Raw genomic sequence first — 19,684 nt, 5'->3', positions numbered from 1 at the left:
AAGAAGAAACTGACAAAAGTATTTTTGAAATGTAAAAGAGATAAAAAAAAGTAATTGAGAAATCGATGCAAAGAAGACTTTTTCAAAGATATTAAAGAAAAAGATACAATAAACATGGATATGACTAAATGTGGATATTATGAGAACAGAAGTAAAGATTATACTAAAAGAACAGACAAAAAGCTATTTTATGTTATATGGGTTATATGAAATGAAAGAATAAATGAAATTATGTTTAATGGTGAATAGATTTTAGCAATAATATTAAGCAAATTCAGATGGTGGTTATGGAAAAAAGAGTTGGGGTCTAATATGGATAAAATTTAGTATGATTGCAAAAGAAAATATTAATATGCGTAAATAGATTTGTATAGCTATATGTCTGTACATTTGCAGATATTTATAAATATGTAAATATGTTGTAAATAAAAGTTATTTTGTATATAAATAAAGGGCCCCTTCTCTTTTTTGGTAGGATCTTTTACATCCACCTGAGCTACTACCAACTCAGGCAGATGGGGCTTCAGTTTAACATCTCTTGCAAAGGATGGGATGCTCTGGAGTGCAGCACCCCCATGATGGTGCACTGCAGTGTCACCAATAGAGCTACCTGCTTTGGGAATAAAACCCACAGCCTTTTGCACCAAAGGTGAGCATGCTACTTGTTGCACCATTGACACATACTTATTACTCAGGAGTAATGATTTTTAAATGAACCAGTACACGTTCAGTAGAAGTACTATTCTCATTACTCAGAGTTACTGTGGTAATGCATTAAAGTATCGCTTTAAATATATGTGACCTATTGCATGCAGCGTCCTCAACATTTGGAGTAGATTAGACAAGGCAAGATTCAGAAATATGATTTATTCTGAATAAGGCCAGTATATGCAGAAATGATGGGAACATTTTCAGTTCTTGATTCAGGGTCAACTGTACAAAAAACCTGCAGAGGTAAAATGTTGCTGAATGCCAAGCAAGCAGCTGGTGTGCATTACATATGGAAATGAGCTACATAGTATGAACAACAGTACTAATTCAATTAAAAAACAATACTGTGTTCCTAAACTATCTATAGATACAGTATTATATTGCTGTCACTAATAAGCACTAACAAGCAATTCACCTTTCTTGTATGGAAATACAATTAGTGGTCCCTTTAGTATTACAATGGTAGCAATGAAGACATGAGTTAGCCCTCTGACACATGTGGACTCACACAACCATATGCATATTGCTCAATGTACATGAGATTACTGTGATGTAACCTATACAGTACCATTTTTACTGTTTTATGACAGGAGTATAACTGCTGTGACATGCATCAGGACACATTAAACTTTTCACATTATGGACAGATACTGTAGATAAATAGATAGATAGATAGATAGATAGATAGATAGATAGATAGATAGACAGACAGGCAGATTGACAGAAGTCTGGAAAATATATATATATATATATATATATATATATATATATATACACACACACACACACACACACACACACACACACACACACACACACACACACACACACACACACATATATATATATATATATATATATAGAGAGAGAGAGAGAGAGAGAGAATGATATCGATATATACATATATATATATATATATATATATATATATATATATATATATATATATATATATATTTATATGTCTGGCTCTTTGAGACTTCTTAGACTTACAAAAAGTTGATAAATCCTAATTAAACACCTGATCTTAGCAGCAGACTTCTGTTGTTGAATTATGTTAACCATTAGTCTCCTCCCCTTTCCCATTACAGCATTTTACACAGATATCATCTCACTGCCATCTGTCTCATTATATACTATATTAATATAATAAAAATGCATGACCTGATGCCTGCATTGTTATTCGACATTATACCTAGCACAGTGATCAACAGCCAGACATACGGTAACATTGTACTTATGTAGATAAGGAGTTACAACACAGATGCAAACTAAAGGTACCACAGTTCCAACTACTGCCACTGAATGTGATCTGTTTATGTGCTCTTGAATTAAAACCGTCATTGTAATTTACATGGCTTTTTATATGGAAAATAGAAAAGTGTATATTACTTGTTACAACTATGTATAACTTAGACATGGCAAAGTTGCCACAACGGTGGAAGTGCTCATCTCTTGTTTTAAGTTAATAAACCGTGGTTTAGACAAGCAACTCTAGCCTGAATCCTTTTTTTTATTTTTATATGAAAGCAAAAGAATCTTTGATATGGATTTTACATAAAAAAGTTATGAGAATGGCCCATTTTAGTAATTTGCATCCTAATATCTACAGTAGTCATTCCATTACAACTAGTATGTACTACCCTTAAGGCTGGTAAATTACATTTCCTCAGTGATATGTTAGGTTGTCTGTCTATCTATATTTATCTAGAAAATCTGTGTATTGAATTATATACCAGTACAGAGCTGTACTTGTTGTATAACAGCACAAGTGCGCCAGCCTGCATTATTGGGCTGCACTGCTGGCAGTGCAGTGTTATAATGATCTGCAGTACAACAGCTGTTGTTGCAATGACAGTTGAAAAGCATGATTCCCAGCTGAGATAACAAAGACTGGCACTAGACAGGCATAGTTAAAGAGCACAATGTAATTTACAAATGTTTTGGAAATTGCACATTCCTGCATAATAGGAAAGTTTTTATGTCCATACTATATAACATTGTTCTGGATATATTGCAAGGTGCTGCTATACACCTGCGATAGTATGTGTGGGTGTGTATCACAAGCCAGAACCAAACAGGCACCTGCTGTCTTTTATTCTTTTCATCGTCAGGACACATAGTACTACAGTATACTTTTTTACTCCCATCTGGCTTATGCTTCAGGCTGGCTGACTAACGCATTTATTTTCTCTGAACTATTTGCATGTTGTCTTCATGTCAAAGATACCACTATGCTCCTACAGGTCTATATTGTGCATATTGACTCTAAATTCTGAACTTAATTTTCTTGTGGTTACTACAGATGTTTTGGAAATATTATTTTAGGTAAGATATCTATCACTCTAAATATCAAAAAAGAAAACCTATTTTTACTGCTTGTAAATATCCCTGTATCAACTTTATATTTTAGAAATCTGTAGAGAGGTTTATTTCTTCTCAGTGTTAATGTTCTTGTATTGTGTATAATTGATGTGGAGCTTTTCTCCCCAGACCTCTGCTAAAAATGGGTAATCTGTACCCAGTTGGAGTTTCCTGGTTACGAAATGTCAAATAGATTAAATAAATAAATAAGTATTTTGTGCAGTGTGACAGACCCCTGCCACCTCATGCACTTATATTTATCAATGCCACTACTGCACAACAGTGAAAAGTGAAAATTCCAAGTTTTCAATATTTTGAGTTATAGATATTTCGTGATAGCAAAATATTTTAGCTAGTTTGACTTTAAATCAAATTTCTGTCACACACACACTTGCACACACACACACACACACACACACACACACACACACACACACACACACACACACACGCACACACACATATAAAATCAAGTGACAGAACATTTAGCATAGTTGCCTTTCATTCCAGCTACTTGGATTCATTTTCCAATTTGCTTTAGCCTAACTTAGCTTCTCTGCAGCATATGAGGCGTGCTGCACTCCTAAGTGTGCAGCCCTTGGATTAAATGTTAAACCAAGACTCCATCTGCCTGAATTGGTGGTATCTCAGTTGAAGGTGAAAGACCCCATGACAATTATCAAAAAGGAGTAGGGGGATTTTTCCACTTTACTGGCCAAATTTCCTGCAGTCTTTGTGAATACCACCTCTGAAAAGAGGCCATTTGACTACTGAAACTAACTGCCTCAATAAAGCCCAAATAAAGTAATAAATACATAAACCGTGTAATTTAGAGCTCAAGCGGTTTAAAACTGAAAAGACAATCAGAGTGCTGCTTTATAAACCATATTTATAGAATCAAAAACACATTAAATTTTTGTATAAAGTTATATTCTTAGTATTAAGTTCACATTTGACACTGAATAATTACTACTAGAAGGAGGATGTCTGTTGGAGAACTTCACAGGCTATTATTCAAACCCAGTGACTCATTTACTTTTAGGAATGCAAGAGGCGGGGTCATCTATTGATCTGGACAGTACATTAAAAAATGTAAGAACATGTATTGTACATATACAAAATACCAGTGGCATAACATGTTTTTGGAATACTGTATTTATGTTATCCAAATTCATCAGGGTTTAAAATGAAAGCAAATTCTGTGTGAATTACATTTTTTTTCCAATTTCCAAAGGTGTGCAGATGGACACAGAGTTGTGAGAATTGTTGGCTTTCATTGATAACAATGGAAATGAACATGCACATTTTCTTTTTTTTTTTTTTTTTTTTGTTTTTCAAAACAAGTTTATTGTTTTAACACATAAGAGAAATATCATAACAATTTTATACAAATAATTAAAAATAGGTATTATTATAATATTCAACAAAACAACTAAAGTATTTACAAAGACATCCACTACAATCAGATCATTTCATTAAACTAAAATACTGTGCTATTGAAATTAGAATTTTTTTAACAAATTTTGTAAATTATCCCATACAATAAAATGTGATGTTTTTCTAGTTGTTCTCATTCTAATTGTGCTTATTTCCATATGACACATTATATTCATAACATTCTTAAATTCATTGAACGAAGGAGGTGTATCTGAAATCCAATTTCTAGTTATTATTTTCCTAGCCACTGCTAGGATAGACCATAACAAGGGAAGCTTAATCTTTTTAACACATTGAGGTACAGGTGTGTTGAATAATATAAGAGACTTAGAAATAATGAAATTAACTGTAAAAAGAGCCTGCAAAAATTCATTAATTGACTTCCAGTATTCTTTCAACTTCATACAGTCATAAAACATATGAGCCCAGTCAGCATTAATTTCTACATTACATCTCTTACATAGATTATCTTTATTATTAATTTTATTCATCATCAAAGGTGTATAAAAAGATCTATGTAAAAATTTCCATGTATAAAGTCTCCAGACAATGGAAGATGTAGTTCTATAAGCAGATTCCAATATATATTGTTTATCTTGTTGAGTTGGTGGGTCCCCATTAATAGAGGTGAAATAATTCCAGTATGAATCTACATTGTAAAAAGTTTCTTGTCTGATAATTTTATGTATATATGAAAGTTTACCTTTATCAGAAACTTTATGCTGTAAATTTATTATCAAGTAATCAATCAGTTTTGGAATAGATTCTTTAACTGTTATAGACATTAGATCTATTCTATCAATGAGATGTTGTCTAAAGATCTGAACCTCTAACCAGCAAGTTTCTCTTAGATCAAATTCTTGTTTTAAGAAATCTAGATTTTTAACTTTATTATCAGATATCAGCTGATACCAGTACTTTAGATTATTATCTATAGCTAAATGAGCTCCTTCAGAAGTAGATGACATAAGCATACCCTGAGTATAAATTATAGGAATACAATAAAATTCCATTCCCTATACTTAGGGTGCATGAATATAAAGTTACGATAACTAATAATAATATTTAATGGGTAACAGACCATATGTTTAGGTGTAATAGGTGAGGTACAAAATTCCTTTAGCAACCACAACATGGAGTTATTTATAATCATATTTTTATGTGTTAAGGAGATTTTCATGAAGTGCATACTAATTAGCTCCCAATAATCTTTCCATTTTGCGACATATGACCGATCTATTAATAAAGTAATAACTTTTATAATAGAAGAGATAATATATAAATTAAAGTCTGGAAAAGAAATACCCCTTGAGACCAGCTATTAGTATGTTTCTTTAATGCAATCCTAGGTCTATTAGGTGCCCATAAGAAATTTAACATTAGTGTATTCAGTTTCTTGATAGTTATTTTGTAGGTGAAAGTATTATTGATTGTATTAAGTATAAAATCTTGGGGAATATTATCATTTTAATAATTGTAAGTCTCTCCTCCATAGTAAAAACATATTATTCCAGGTATTAAAAAGATTTTGTATATTAAGAAAACAGGTATTATAGTTATTATATATAATAGATTTAATATCTTTAGATAGTATTATACCTAAATAAGTTATCTGACCTGAGTTGGGTACATATTTAGTAAAATCACTAATGAGAGTATTTTTCGTGTATATATAGGTAGTATTTTAGTTTTTCTTCATTGAATATTAAACCAGAAATACTTTTAAAATTCATCATTTTATCAAATAAAGACTGCATAGAAGAATTAGATCCTGCTGATGTAATTAGAACATCATCTGCAAAAGTTGAATTTTGATGTTGTATTTTCTTCTATTTCAAAACCCTCTATGTCAGTACTGTTTCTAATCAAATTAGCCCAAGGCTCCATTACTAAAGTGAATAATAGTGGAGAAAGTGGACATCCTTGCTTTGTACCTTTAAGAATGGGTATTTTTGTGAAACATATGTTCCTACCTTAATATAAGCCAGCGTTCCTTTGTATAAATGCTCAATTAAATTTACAAATGCATCAGAGAATTTGTGCATTTCAGTAAGGTAAACAGATAGTCCCAACTTACTGAATCAAATGCTGAACCTATATCAAGACTAATAAGTGTTAAATCTTTCTTTTTCCTATTTGCAAAATCAATTAATGTTAAAGTTCTTCTTATATTATCAAAAGTATTTCTATTTACAATGAAGCCCGTCTGATCTATGTCTATAATGCGGGGATAATTGTCTTCAATCTATCAGCAAAAATACTCATAAACATTTTATAATCAACATTAAGTAATGAGATGGGTCGATATGAAGAACATCTAGTTGGATCTTTATTAGGTTTTAAAATTGGTGAAATAAATGTATATTGCCAAGATGGGGGTTATTAACTCAGTTTGGGCCAGAATAAAAACCTTATGTATTAATGAATATGTAGTTTTAGAAAGGATTTTATATATCTCTGGTATAATACCATCATTACCCGGTGCTTTGTTTGATTTAAGCTTATTTATTTGTGTAATAACTTCTGTATATGAAACACTCTTGTCCAATAGTTTAATCTGTTGTTTATTAAGCTTTTATTCATGTTTGTGGTTATAAACTCCTTTATTTTATCTTTAGGTTCCATGTTAATGTTGTTATGGTTAATCTTGTGAAAGTGATTTCTAAATTCATCCAGTATTTCTGGTATACTAGAAACATTCTTCTTTTTCCTTAGAGAAAAAGATTTCTTTGATATGGTTTTGTTTATTCAATCTTTTGTTTTATTTTTAAGTCTATGTAAGTATTTGGGGCTTATTGAATAAGACAAAACTTGTATTTCTCTAAAGTTATTTTAACTTTATGAGTTAAAATGTCTTTGTATTTCTCATTTAGTTTGTTTATTTCTTCAATAACTTTCTTGTCCATAATATTTTCTTTATTATTATGCTTATAAGAGTCCAGTTTACTTTGAATATCTAACAATTCCTTATCCCAAGATTTCCTTTTGTTATTATACCATCTGATACTTTGTCCATATAGATATGATTTTAAGGCATCCCAAACATAGACAATGGAGACTTCAGGAGTATTATTTATGTCTAGAAAATGTTGTACTTCTGAAAGTATATATTCTTTATAGTCTTTTAGCTGAGTTAAGTATGCTGGTATCCTTTTGATCTGAACATTATGAGTATTTTTATCATGAATTCAAAACAATTGAGTTATGATCAGATATAGGACATGAAATGATTTTGGAATTAATTAAATCTGTTACCATCTGGTTAGAAATAAAGACCCTATCTATTTTGAATAAGTTTTGTATCTGTTAGAAAAAAGGTGTATGGTAATGATTTTGACTCTATCTGATTATTAATATCATTCAAATGATAAGAATTAGCAAAATCATTTAAATGTTTTGCATTAGATGTAATTCTTCTTTTCTTTATAGTGGTAGTATCACTTTCATGTAGTATACAATTAAAATCACCAGCTAAAATAATATCCCCTATAGAGAATGATATGATCTTATCAATATGATGTTTCACTGTATTAATACCAATTCCAGGTATCCAATATACATTAATTAAAGTGTAAGTCTTCCCATTAATTTGTATTGTAACCATACAAAACATTCCTTTGTCATCCTGATAAGACTTAATGGTTTTAGGAATGGGCATACTTTTATTCCATAAAATAGCCACTCCTCTTTTTTCTGAGTGTGCTCTGAACTAACCAATACTGTATACTTATTAGTGGCTAGTTTATCAATATCTTTTTCATGAGATGGGTTTCTTGCAGGAAGACTAGATTGGCCTTGTGTAGATTAATGTATCTTATTAGGCTTGCCCTTTTACACGGATTATTCAATCCATTAATGTTTAAAGAAATTCCTTTTAAAGATGTCATTTGGCATTTTAAAACTCAAGAATCTTATGATCGAAATAACAAATAACCAGATAAATAATGTTACATCTCCTCTTTTAGGTGTACCTTTAAATATAGCTGTATTTATTAAATCTCTTATGGGATTTTGTATAGGATTCAATTTTGTTTGTAGTGACAATGAGTGTACAAAATATATTGTGGATGTCAAAACTATATACATATAACAATGAACAAGTGAAAATAATGTAAGGATTAAACCTTGCATCCCGCCTGAGTTGAAAACTCCAACTTAGAGCAGTATTTACTACTCAAGTTAACCCCCTACCCTAAGCAGCAGTACCTCAGCTACCACCTTATCAATTTAATACTAGTTATATTTAACTGAGGTTAACAGTTTTCAATTCAATTATCTATCAAGACAAAACTACACATTTGGTAAAACAGCATCATATAAACTAAAATAAACTTTTTTTTTTTTTTTAAAAAACTGTTCATACTATTATATAGATCTATGTAATATATAACACTTGTATTCTAATAGCATTCAAATAATCTTAATGTTAGAAATCAAGAGGAGAGAAAATTATGTTCTAACATTCATTTAAATCAAAAACTTTGGCTAATATGATTCAGACATTACATGCATTAAGATGCATCTATTTTCTGTCATGTGAATTCTATCAACAGCTTCCAAAAAATCTTGAATTGTTTGTATATGAGCATTTACTTAAACTCATTATTGTCAATAGAGTAAAATATTGTATTCATAAAATTATTATAAATCATATTGCATAGTTATGCAGCTTCTCAGAAACACCTGCGTTATTACCTAAAAAAAAAAAAAGCCATCACACACAAACACAGACACACACACATACATATACACATACACATATACACACACACACATCCACACACACACACACACACACACACACACACACACACACACACACACACACACACACACACATATACATACATACACACACACACACACACACACACACACACACACACACACACACACATATATATATATATATATATATATATATATATATATATATATATTTATATATATCTGATCTCACTGAGTTGTGTCTTTGTAGAGCACAATCCTACTTGCTGTCCCTAGAATAAATCTGTCTGCTTTATACAAAATAATGCACAGCAAACACATATTAGTAACCAGATTTTACAATCATGCTAACCTACTGCTTTAAAATATATCACATGACATTTCTTCCAGAATAGAGTTATAAGATTATTTATGCTTGTCAATCAGATGAATTAAATGAGTTATAGTAAAGTATATGTTTGGGACACAAGTTTTAACACAGATTATTATGCTACTGTTAAGTAGATTTTCAAAAACATTTAAATAAATGTTTCATTTTCTATGCCTTCTAAAATAAGATATTTACTTGCTACAAGAAACTACATCATCTAAACTCATCATAACTGACATATTTTATGAATAGAGTATTTTTCCTGAATCTGTGGTGTGTCAGTGTGATAACCTTGTCAATGTTTATACTAACTGCTTTCAGTTTCTCTGTGAAAATTCTGTGAGTGAAGCTTGAGGAAACTCATGGACACTATGCATGAGACAGCCCACATCCCAGATTGTCTCCCTTAACATTTTGGGAAACTTATTAAAACTTGTGGCAAACATTCATTTTGTCAATAGAGTAAAATATTGTATTCATAGAAATTATTATAAATCATATAAGATAGTTATGCAGATTCTCAGAAAAAAAGCCATCACACTCACACACACACACACACACACACACACTCACACACACACACACACACACACACACACACACACACACACACACATATACATACACACACACACACACACACACACACACACACACACACACACACATATATATATATATATATATATATATATATATATATATATATATATATATATATTTATATATATCTGATCTCACTGAGTTGTGTCTTTGTAGAGCACAATCCTACTTGCTGTCCCTAGAATAAATCTGTCTGCTTTATACAAAATAATGCACAGCAAACACATATTAGTAACCAGATTTTACAATCATGCTAACCTACTGCTTTAAAATATATCACATGACATTTCTTCCAGAATAGAGTTATAAGATTATTTATGCTTGTCAATCAGATGAATTAAATGAGTTATAGTAAAGTATATGTTTGGGACACAAGTTTTAACACAGATTATTATGCTACTGTTAAGTAGATTTTCAAAAACATTTAAATAAATGTTTCATTTTCTATGCCTTCTAAAATAAGATATTTACTTGCTACAAGAAACTACATCATCTAAACTCATCATAACTGACATATTTTATGAATAGAGTATTTTTCCTGAATCTGTGGTGTGTCAGTGTGATAACCTTGTCAATGTTTATACTAACTGCTTTCAGTTTCTCTGTGAAAATTCTGTGAGTGAAGCTTCTGAGGAAACTCATGGACACTATGCATGAGACAGCCCACATCCCAGATTGTCTCCCTTAACATTTTGGCGGAAACTTATTAAAACTTGTGGCAAACATTCATTTTGTCAATAGAGTAAAATATTGTATTCATAGAAATTATTATAAATCATATTAGATAGTTATGCAGATTCTCAGAAAAAACGCCATCACACTCACACACACACACACATACATACACACACACACACACACACACACACACACACACACACACACACACACACACACACACACACATATATATATATATATATCTGATCTCACTGAGTTGTGCCTTTAGAGCACTGTCCTACTTGCTGTCCCTAGAATAAATCTGTCTGCTTTATACAAAATAATGCACAGCAAACACATATTGGTAACCAGATTTTACAATCATGCTAACCTACTGCTTTAAAATATATCACATGACATTTCTTCCAGAATAGAGTTATAAGATTATTTATGTTTGTCAATCAGATGAATTAAATGAGTTATAGTAAAGTATATGTTTGGAACACAAATTTTTAACACAGATTATTATGCTGCTGTTAAGTAGATTTTCAAAAACATTTAAATAAATGTTTCATTTTTTATGCCTTCTAAAATAAGACATTTACTTACTACAAGAAACTACATCATTTAAACTCATTATAACTGACATATTTTATGAACAGAGTATTTTTCCTTAATCTGTGGTGTGTCAGTGTGATAACCTTGTCAATGTTTATACTAACTGCTTTCAGTTTCTTTGTGAGAATTCTGTGATTTGAAGATTCTGAGGTAACTCAAGGACATTGTGCATAAGACAGCCCACATCCCAGATTGTCTCTCTTAACATTTTGGCGGAAACTTATTAAAACTAGTGACAAACATTCATTTAGCAGTGTAAATGCATCTAAACATGACAGAACCTCCACAATGTATTCCACAGATCATCACAGCCTCTATGCAAGTGAAATTAAACTCAAAATTACCAACAAGTAATAAAACTCAGCATTCTTCTCCCAACTCAATTTTCATACAAATCCTATTATTCACTGTGCCCACACAGTCAAAAGCATTTCTATATATTAATAAAGAAAAGAAAAGAGAGTAGAAAATAAAAGGGAGTGAGGCAGAAATAAAAAAATGTAAGAGAAAGCTGTAAGAAGTATATACAATGGAATGTTACTTACTGTTTATATTAATAGAGTTAAAAATAAAACATATTATTTACTCTTATTTAGTTCTGATTATTATTAGTTAAAGCATGACAGATTATTTACAAACAAGCATAAGCAGTATAATCAAGAAAGTATAATTAGAAATAGCATTTGAAGAACTTATAAACTTTTACAAGAAATAAATATGTTATTATTCTATTAATGATATTTTCATTACTGTTCTCTCCCTGCCCTCCCCACCCTTTACCCACTACATAATTTAAATAGATTGTGATTGTTGAAACAAAGAAAATAATAAAAGAAGAACAAGGAAAAAGCTAAAGATAGAAAAATGTATCAAATTACTAACCTTACTTTTTCAGAAAGAAAACAAATCAAGCCACAGCCTGCCATTAAATCCTCAGGCATTTTGACTGGTTATGAAACAAAACATTTCTTTGCACATAGAGAATAACTTTGATTAAATCTTTTCCAAAATATTTGTGGCTTTCTGGAAATGCAGGAACTATATTCAAAAGATTAATAATGAACTAAAAGGATGAGAGAGAAAAAACATATAACAAATCATTTGTTTTTAGTCTCTTCTTCTTCTCTGAAGTCTTCCAGGAAGCTTCAGTTGCCAATCTCTTTAATGAAGAACTAGCCCATTCCATTTCTTCTATTTTATCCAAAATCCTTTTTCTTTGACAAACAGTAAAGCAGAGTCTAAATCAAAGACCTTAGGACCATCAGGAAGGAAGATTTTAAGCTTGGCAGGAAACAGAAGGTATGTTTTAAACTGTGCTTTTTAAAGCTCCCTTATTAGTGGCAGAAAAACTTTTCTTTAGCAATTACCATGGAAGAATAGTCATTGTCAAAACGCACAGTTGTCTCATTAAACTTAACAGGAGCTTTAGCCCAAGCAGATTTAAGAACCATCTCTTTATCAAAGATGATAGAAATCTAACTATAACTGATCTAGGATAGTTTTTGTTAGAGTTAGTATTAGCTATAGATCTATGTGCTCTTTCGATACCAAAAGAGAATGCTTCTGGTAAATCTAAAGTTTTAGGGAGCCATGTTGTTAAAAAAGAAGTAATATTGTTACCTTCAATATTTTCTGGCAGTCCAAAATCCTAATGTTATTAAGCCTAGATCTATTTTCCAGGTCATCCAGCTTTGTTTGTAAATGTGTATTTTGTTTCAGAAGAAACTCAATGTTGATTTCCTGTTCTTGTATTTTATTTTCCATGTCATTCACAGCTTCTTCTATGCCTGTCATCTGGATCTTCTGTTGTTGCAGGTCCATATGTAACAAGTCTATTTGTTTTGTAGTTTTTCTATGAAAGTGTCTATTTTAGTATCCATTTTATCCATCTTAGCAGTAAGTTGCTGGACTATAATTATCAGAGACTGAAGTTCTTTCTTGATGCTGGAGTCTTGAGAATTTGTCTTACTGGAACTCATTTCAGACTGATAAACTGACAGGAAAATTTCCAAAGTAATTTCTGACAGGAATATTATTAAGATTTCCTTTCTTTTTTAGATATAGTTCAAGAACTATATAAAACAAACATATTTAGAAAGAAAATTACTTCAAGAATTAATTTTTTAAGTAATTAATTCCTGTCAATGTAATGAAATTGGTGGAGCTGAAGAAATCTGCTGCTATCCTGTGTTCATCCTTGGCCACGCCCCAACATGCACATTTTCTGATTAACTATGATGAAGTTTGGATGAAAACATCTGAATGGAAATTGAACAGGCTTAATGGTCAAATTATGAGGTACTGGGTCTTGATCACTGTGAAAGCACATCATGCAAAATATTTCAGGATACTGGTGAACATGAATTGGCAACAAAATGAAGCAAAAGTAAAATAACAACTGCAAATTGGAAGCAGTGTTACTGGAGAAAACATGTACACATCTTCAGAAGAAACCATTGTCATTCTTCAATCATGAGAATGATTTATTTTTTCTATCAGCAGGTATTCCAGCCAGGAAGATTCCAATATATTCCCTGTAAATTGGATACCAAGAGTAGTTTAGGGGGTCAGACAGGTTTGCTGGATTACAACAATCAATCTCATAGCAGGAAAAAGAAAATATTCAAATGTTAAGAACTTCCTATTTGCAGAATACAAGTACAGGAAGGTGAAGCAGAATATGCCTATCAAATCCATCAGCCAGGTTCTCATTGGACAACCAACATTGGAAGATCTAGCATTTTTATCAAAACTATCTGAAAGACAAATTATACTAATTAATTAAGAAAAAGCTCTACATTTTCCACTTATGTACACTTAAAATTATTATGGTTCTACTGAGCGGGATAAAAAAAATGCAATAATGAAATATTTCATATAAAAGGACATATCTAGTGTATCATTACTTTTATGTTTTAAGTAAAGCACTGAATTTCATTGAAAGTTATCATAAAACTACTTAGTTTAAAAGCAATGATAGAAATAATCTGAAAGCTTGCTATTTTAGAAAGACAAGTTTATTTAATGCATCCATTTTAGACTTTTGTCAGCCTTCAAGACAAAGTGTGAGAAGGATATTCAAGGGTTGTTAACACAACTTGTGAAATCTTATAACTTTGCTGGAGAAGCACTATTCTCCTGCATTATAGCCAAATTATGGAACTCCCTCCCACCCGCAATTACCTCTGTAACATCTTGCACCCACTTCAGATCTTTACTAAAAGCACACCTAAAAACTTGCAGGATATGCCCTTGCGACCTCCCCTCTAATATCACCCACTCTACCAACCCACTACCTCTCTCTGCATCCCACTAACTACCTTGATTACAGCAAGCTTGGTTGCTCATATGCCTAGCTACTTATTATACTGTAAGAACTTTTTATTGCAACAATTGTTAATGTCTGGTATGTACTTCACAGACAACAATGATTCCAGTTGTCTGCTGATGTATTATGTTCTACATTTGTAACTATGTTCAACATCAGTCACTATGTTTAATTTTGTATTATGTTCTACAGCTGTAACTATGTCTATAATTTTTGAAATGCTATGTTTCTCCTACTGTATTATGTCTGTAACATTTTAATGTGGAGCTTTTCTCCCCGAGCCTCCGCTGAAAACAGACCTGCGTCCAGTCATACTCTCCCGGACATCAAATGTAAATAAATAAATAAATAATTATAAGAAACTTACCCAAAATGAAAACACTATTCTGAAACAGTAGATATGTTTTGCCAGCAACAGATTTTTGGTATTTTAACTTTAGATCAAATGTATGTTGCGCACACATACATAAAATCAAGTGACAGAACAGTTATCATAGTTGCATTTGACTCCAGCTAGTACCTCAGATTTATGAAGGCTGATAAGGGAAAGGCATTAATAGTAATGCACAATGACAGCTACAGACAAAAATGGAAGTATTGATAATAGATTCTAGCTGCTATCGGGAAGTAAATGTGTGATATTCAGAAATCTTATTGAGCAAATGATGTGTATTAGACTTGTTTAACAAAGGGGGGGGGGGATTAGAGTTGTTTTGCAAGGAATGGCCTGCATCTTTAATTCAAAAGTTTCCACATACTGGCAAAATCCCTACCTTCCCACATACTGCTATTTTAGGCAAAGTCCTTATAAGGATATCCCAGCATAACAAGCTATTCAAACCTTAAATTTGTGTACATTAAAATGTCTCTTCTTAATGGCTGGTGTCTCAATGAGAAATTGTCTGATGTTGAGGTGCTCCTACATCTGAAACATGTCCAGGTACGGGCATTGCCTTCATACCTAGGTTTTGCACTTACTATGATTTCAGGTCTGGTAAAAACTATGGCAATGTTTCCATATTTGACAAGGACCAGATTTCATCTTGAATGATACCCAAACTCCCACAAACTGAACTTACAGAACTTCACTTTACTATGGACAAGACAAGCTACCAGCTTATAGACCATGTCACAAAACTGTATCCAAGTCTTCATATATAAAAGAAATTCCTGTAAGCAATAACTTTATAATCTTAGATGACCTCAGCTACCCTGACTTAGACTGGAGTACCTGTACCTGCAATGCAGGGAATGCCTAGAGATCCCTAGATTTGATAAACAGGAATCCCCTGAACCAAATAGTTAGCGAACCCAATGGAAGCAAAATAATCTGAAATGGGTACTCAAAAGCATTGCGTCTATCTGTTCCATTCCTCTAGTCTCACCTTTTCCAGTTAAGACTGACCATAAACATTTTGTCTTAAAATCACCATCCCCTCAGTAATCAACATTTAAGGACTTCAGAAGGGTTAACATTCTACAAATATATGATGAAATCTCCTAATTTATCCATGGCATCACTATCATTAACCCTAACATAGCAGCCAACTTCACTAAGGAACTTTATGCCTATTTAAACAAAAACATAGATCTAGCAGTCAAAATAGGGCCAAATATAATGGAAAATTTAAGAACAAGTTCCCTTGGTTGTTAACCAACATAAGCAAAGTTTATAACAAGAGGAAAAACATCTCCATAAACTCTACAGAAAGTAAAGTACTCGTACTAACAAGAAAGTAATATAAGGACCAGTAAACACCCCATGAATAGATATTAGCTTCTGAAGAAAAGGATAACTACAAAGCCTTTTTAGCTATGTAAGAAAAACAAGGAATAGCATTCAACATTGCTCTCAACTTCTCCTTAATTGCATTCCCACTCCTGTACAAATGACATCATAAATATACTACCCATCATGTTTCCTGCAAACTTCATCAATGAAATGCCTGTTCCAACACTTTTCCCAAATCCCTTATACCCCCATCATTGCTAACAAACACATTCTTTAGATGTTATCTAAAACCAAAAGAACTTCCAACATGGGTTGTGATAACATACTTGGGTGCTTATTAGATAGCCTTAAACAGACTCTCACTAAACCTCTCCATAAATTGTTTAACATAGGCGTAGCCACAGGCTGTGAACCTGAATCTTAGTGCACTACTGTTATGATGCCCCTCCACAAGAATGGCAGTTCTACTGACCCAGAAAATTAAAGACCAGTCGGCTTTACAAGTCTGATCTGTAAGACCACGGAGGTTATCATAACCAATCTCATTAATTATGATATTAAAAATATCATTAAGCTTGACCCCCAGCCATATGGCTTTAGGAAAGGGAGAGCATCATTATTAAGCCATGTTCATTTCTTTAACACCAAATATCAACAGTGGTAATAGGATAATAGGAAGTTACTAGACTATTGGCCCCTGAGGCACTTACAAGCCTTACCAATAATTTAACCCATATTCTGACAAGTTAGCACTCAATGCCCCTCTCTAGCAGGGACACGGGTGGAATCCCAGGGGTGTATTTTCTGTTCCTCATCCAGTTATCCAGGTTGCACTTAATAAGCATTAATGAGGTACTCTGCTTGATGTGGAGCAGGAGTCTATTCCACAGAAGGGGGAGTCTCTGGGACATAAATCTGTCCCACCAACAAGTCCTTTTGATGTCACAGGCCAGGCTGAGGTCGCGTCTGTGGGTTACTTGAGTGGAGTTTGACTTGAAGATGTGCAGCAGTCCCTTCAAAGCAGGTCTGAGATTGCTTTGTATGCCAGGCAGAGATCACCTCTGAGGAGTCTGTAGGAGACTGAGTAGTGGGATGTCATGATGTTCATATAGTGTATTTCAGTCGGGCCAAAGCATATGATACCATATCTCTTGCTGGAATTGTAAGAAAACAATCATCCTTACATGGGAGGATGGTTGCCATTAGCTGAAGGACAGAACTCATATAGTTTGTGTGGAAGATCCCTCTTCAAATACTGCTAAGGTAACCATTGGAGTCTCCCAGTGATCTTTATTACATTTTTTCTTGTTTGCCACTTTCCTCTCCTACCCAAAAATGATAGCAAGGAATTCTGGTTAATCAAATGTATGCATGAATGAAAACTGGGTGTAGTTATTAAAACTAATTTGGATATTTGCACCCTTCAGAAATAATTTACCTTAATACCTGATGTATGTAAAATTGGCTTAAATCAAATTCTGACAATATAGTATTGTTTCTTCCAGAAAATTAAGTTACACACAATGTACTGCAGTCTAGACAACACAACTTTAAAAAACACACAAAAAAGGGTAGTCAGTGACGTGGGTACTTGGGGGCTGACAGTTCCTTCTCTTTTGATCACAATGTGGCAAATGTTCTTAGGAAATTTTTGTGATTTGCAAAACTAGTAGCCAATGGTATTTTATCTAGATCCAAAGATGTTATTGTCTCTTATATTCAGCACTGATTAGCACCATTATAGAGTACAATATGCTATTTGGTATCTGCCATGTTACATCTCAACAAACCTGAAAAGCCTGGAAGATTTTTGAAAAAAGATCTCTGGTTTTAAGAACCAGACTAACCAGTGGTGGTGGTGGTGCTATGGTAGCATTGTCGCCTCACAGTAAGATGCTGTCCGGTTCGATTCTCAGCTAGAGTGTCTTCTGCGTGGAGACATGCGTGAATGGGCATACTTTCATTGAAGGTTGTGCGTCAGGCCTAGCAAGCCGGTACGTAAAAATCAACTGCCAATCATTAGCGGACTGGAGTTCTGCTGTGGCGACCCCTAACCGGGAAAAGCCGAAAGACAACACACACACACAGTTATAACGGCAGACTGAAAGCTCTGTCCCTGTACTCTGTCTGATGGACTCCTGAGGGCTGATCTATGTGGTGCTTACTGAGCCGTTAGTGATCAAGTGGTTCTTGACCTCCTAAAAATTAGTTAGACAAACACTTCAGCTAACACAGGAACCTGAGACCTGCACCTTTATCAGCAGATTAACTGAACATGGTGGAGAGATAACTAACTTCCAGCACCTCCTCATTCTTTGAAATAAACCTTTTCTGTGGGTTAAACAACAGAATAAGATACCACTACAGGTCAAACTTGAGTAGTGCCTTGACTACCATCAAAGTTAGCCTCGATGACAGGAGGGGTAGACACAAATTTATGCCAGGATTGTTACATACAGCCTTGCATAATTTGTGAGTTGAGTACTATTAAGTGCTTGAAAAGGGACGTAGAGTATTTTACGTGTGTGTCCTTAATGGTGTATAGGGCTAGGCATCTTACAAGTACGCATGGTCACTTGCTTAGCATTTTTCTTATGTTCCTATGATTCTGTATTAAACCAGAACAACTGGATGAGTGATCTCAAAAATGTATCTGTGGACTACCTGGTCTCTTTATCCTTGAATAGGGACATAAAGCCTCAGGGTGAGTATTGGCAAGGTATACACAGTCATTAAGCTAAAATATATATATTTACTGGCATTTGCTTGCTGGATTAGTCTGACTGGGCAAAAAAATATATTTTCTCATTGGTGGCCTAGCTAGAAAAGCTCCAGCACCAAAATACAACTTAAAATTAATGATTACACTTATTACGAGTTATAAAGCAATACAGAGTCATGAAAGATAGTACCACATGTACAATAAAAAAATACATATTATATAATGTACAATATAATTTTAAAACAACAGTGCAATATGATGTAATGTTTTGACAATATTTTATAACACTGAAATGATGGATATAATATCATAGCATGTTGCAAAGCGAATAATGGGAAGTGTAAAATATAAAGTCAAAAAAATAAAAGGAATATTCATTATAGTATATGCACCATTTAAAAATAGCTTAGA

This window comes from Protopterus annectens, chromosome 7.part0, assembly GCF_019279795.1.
Source record: "Protopterus annectens isolate FY-2018-M chromosome 7.part0, PAN1.0, whole genome shotgun sequence".
Classification (NCBI taxonomy): domain Eukaryota; kingdom Metazoa; phylum Chordata; order Ceratodontiformes; family Protopteridae; genus Protopterus; species Protopterus annectens.
This window is presented reverse-complemented; position numbering follows the sequence as displayed.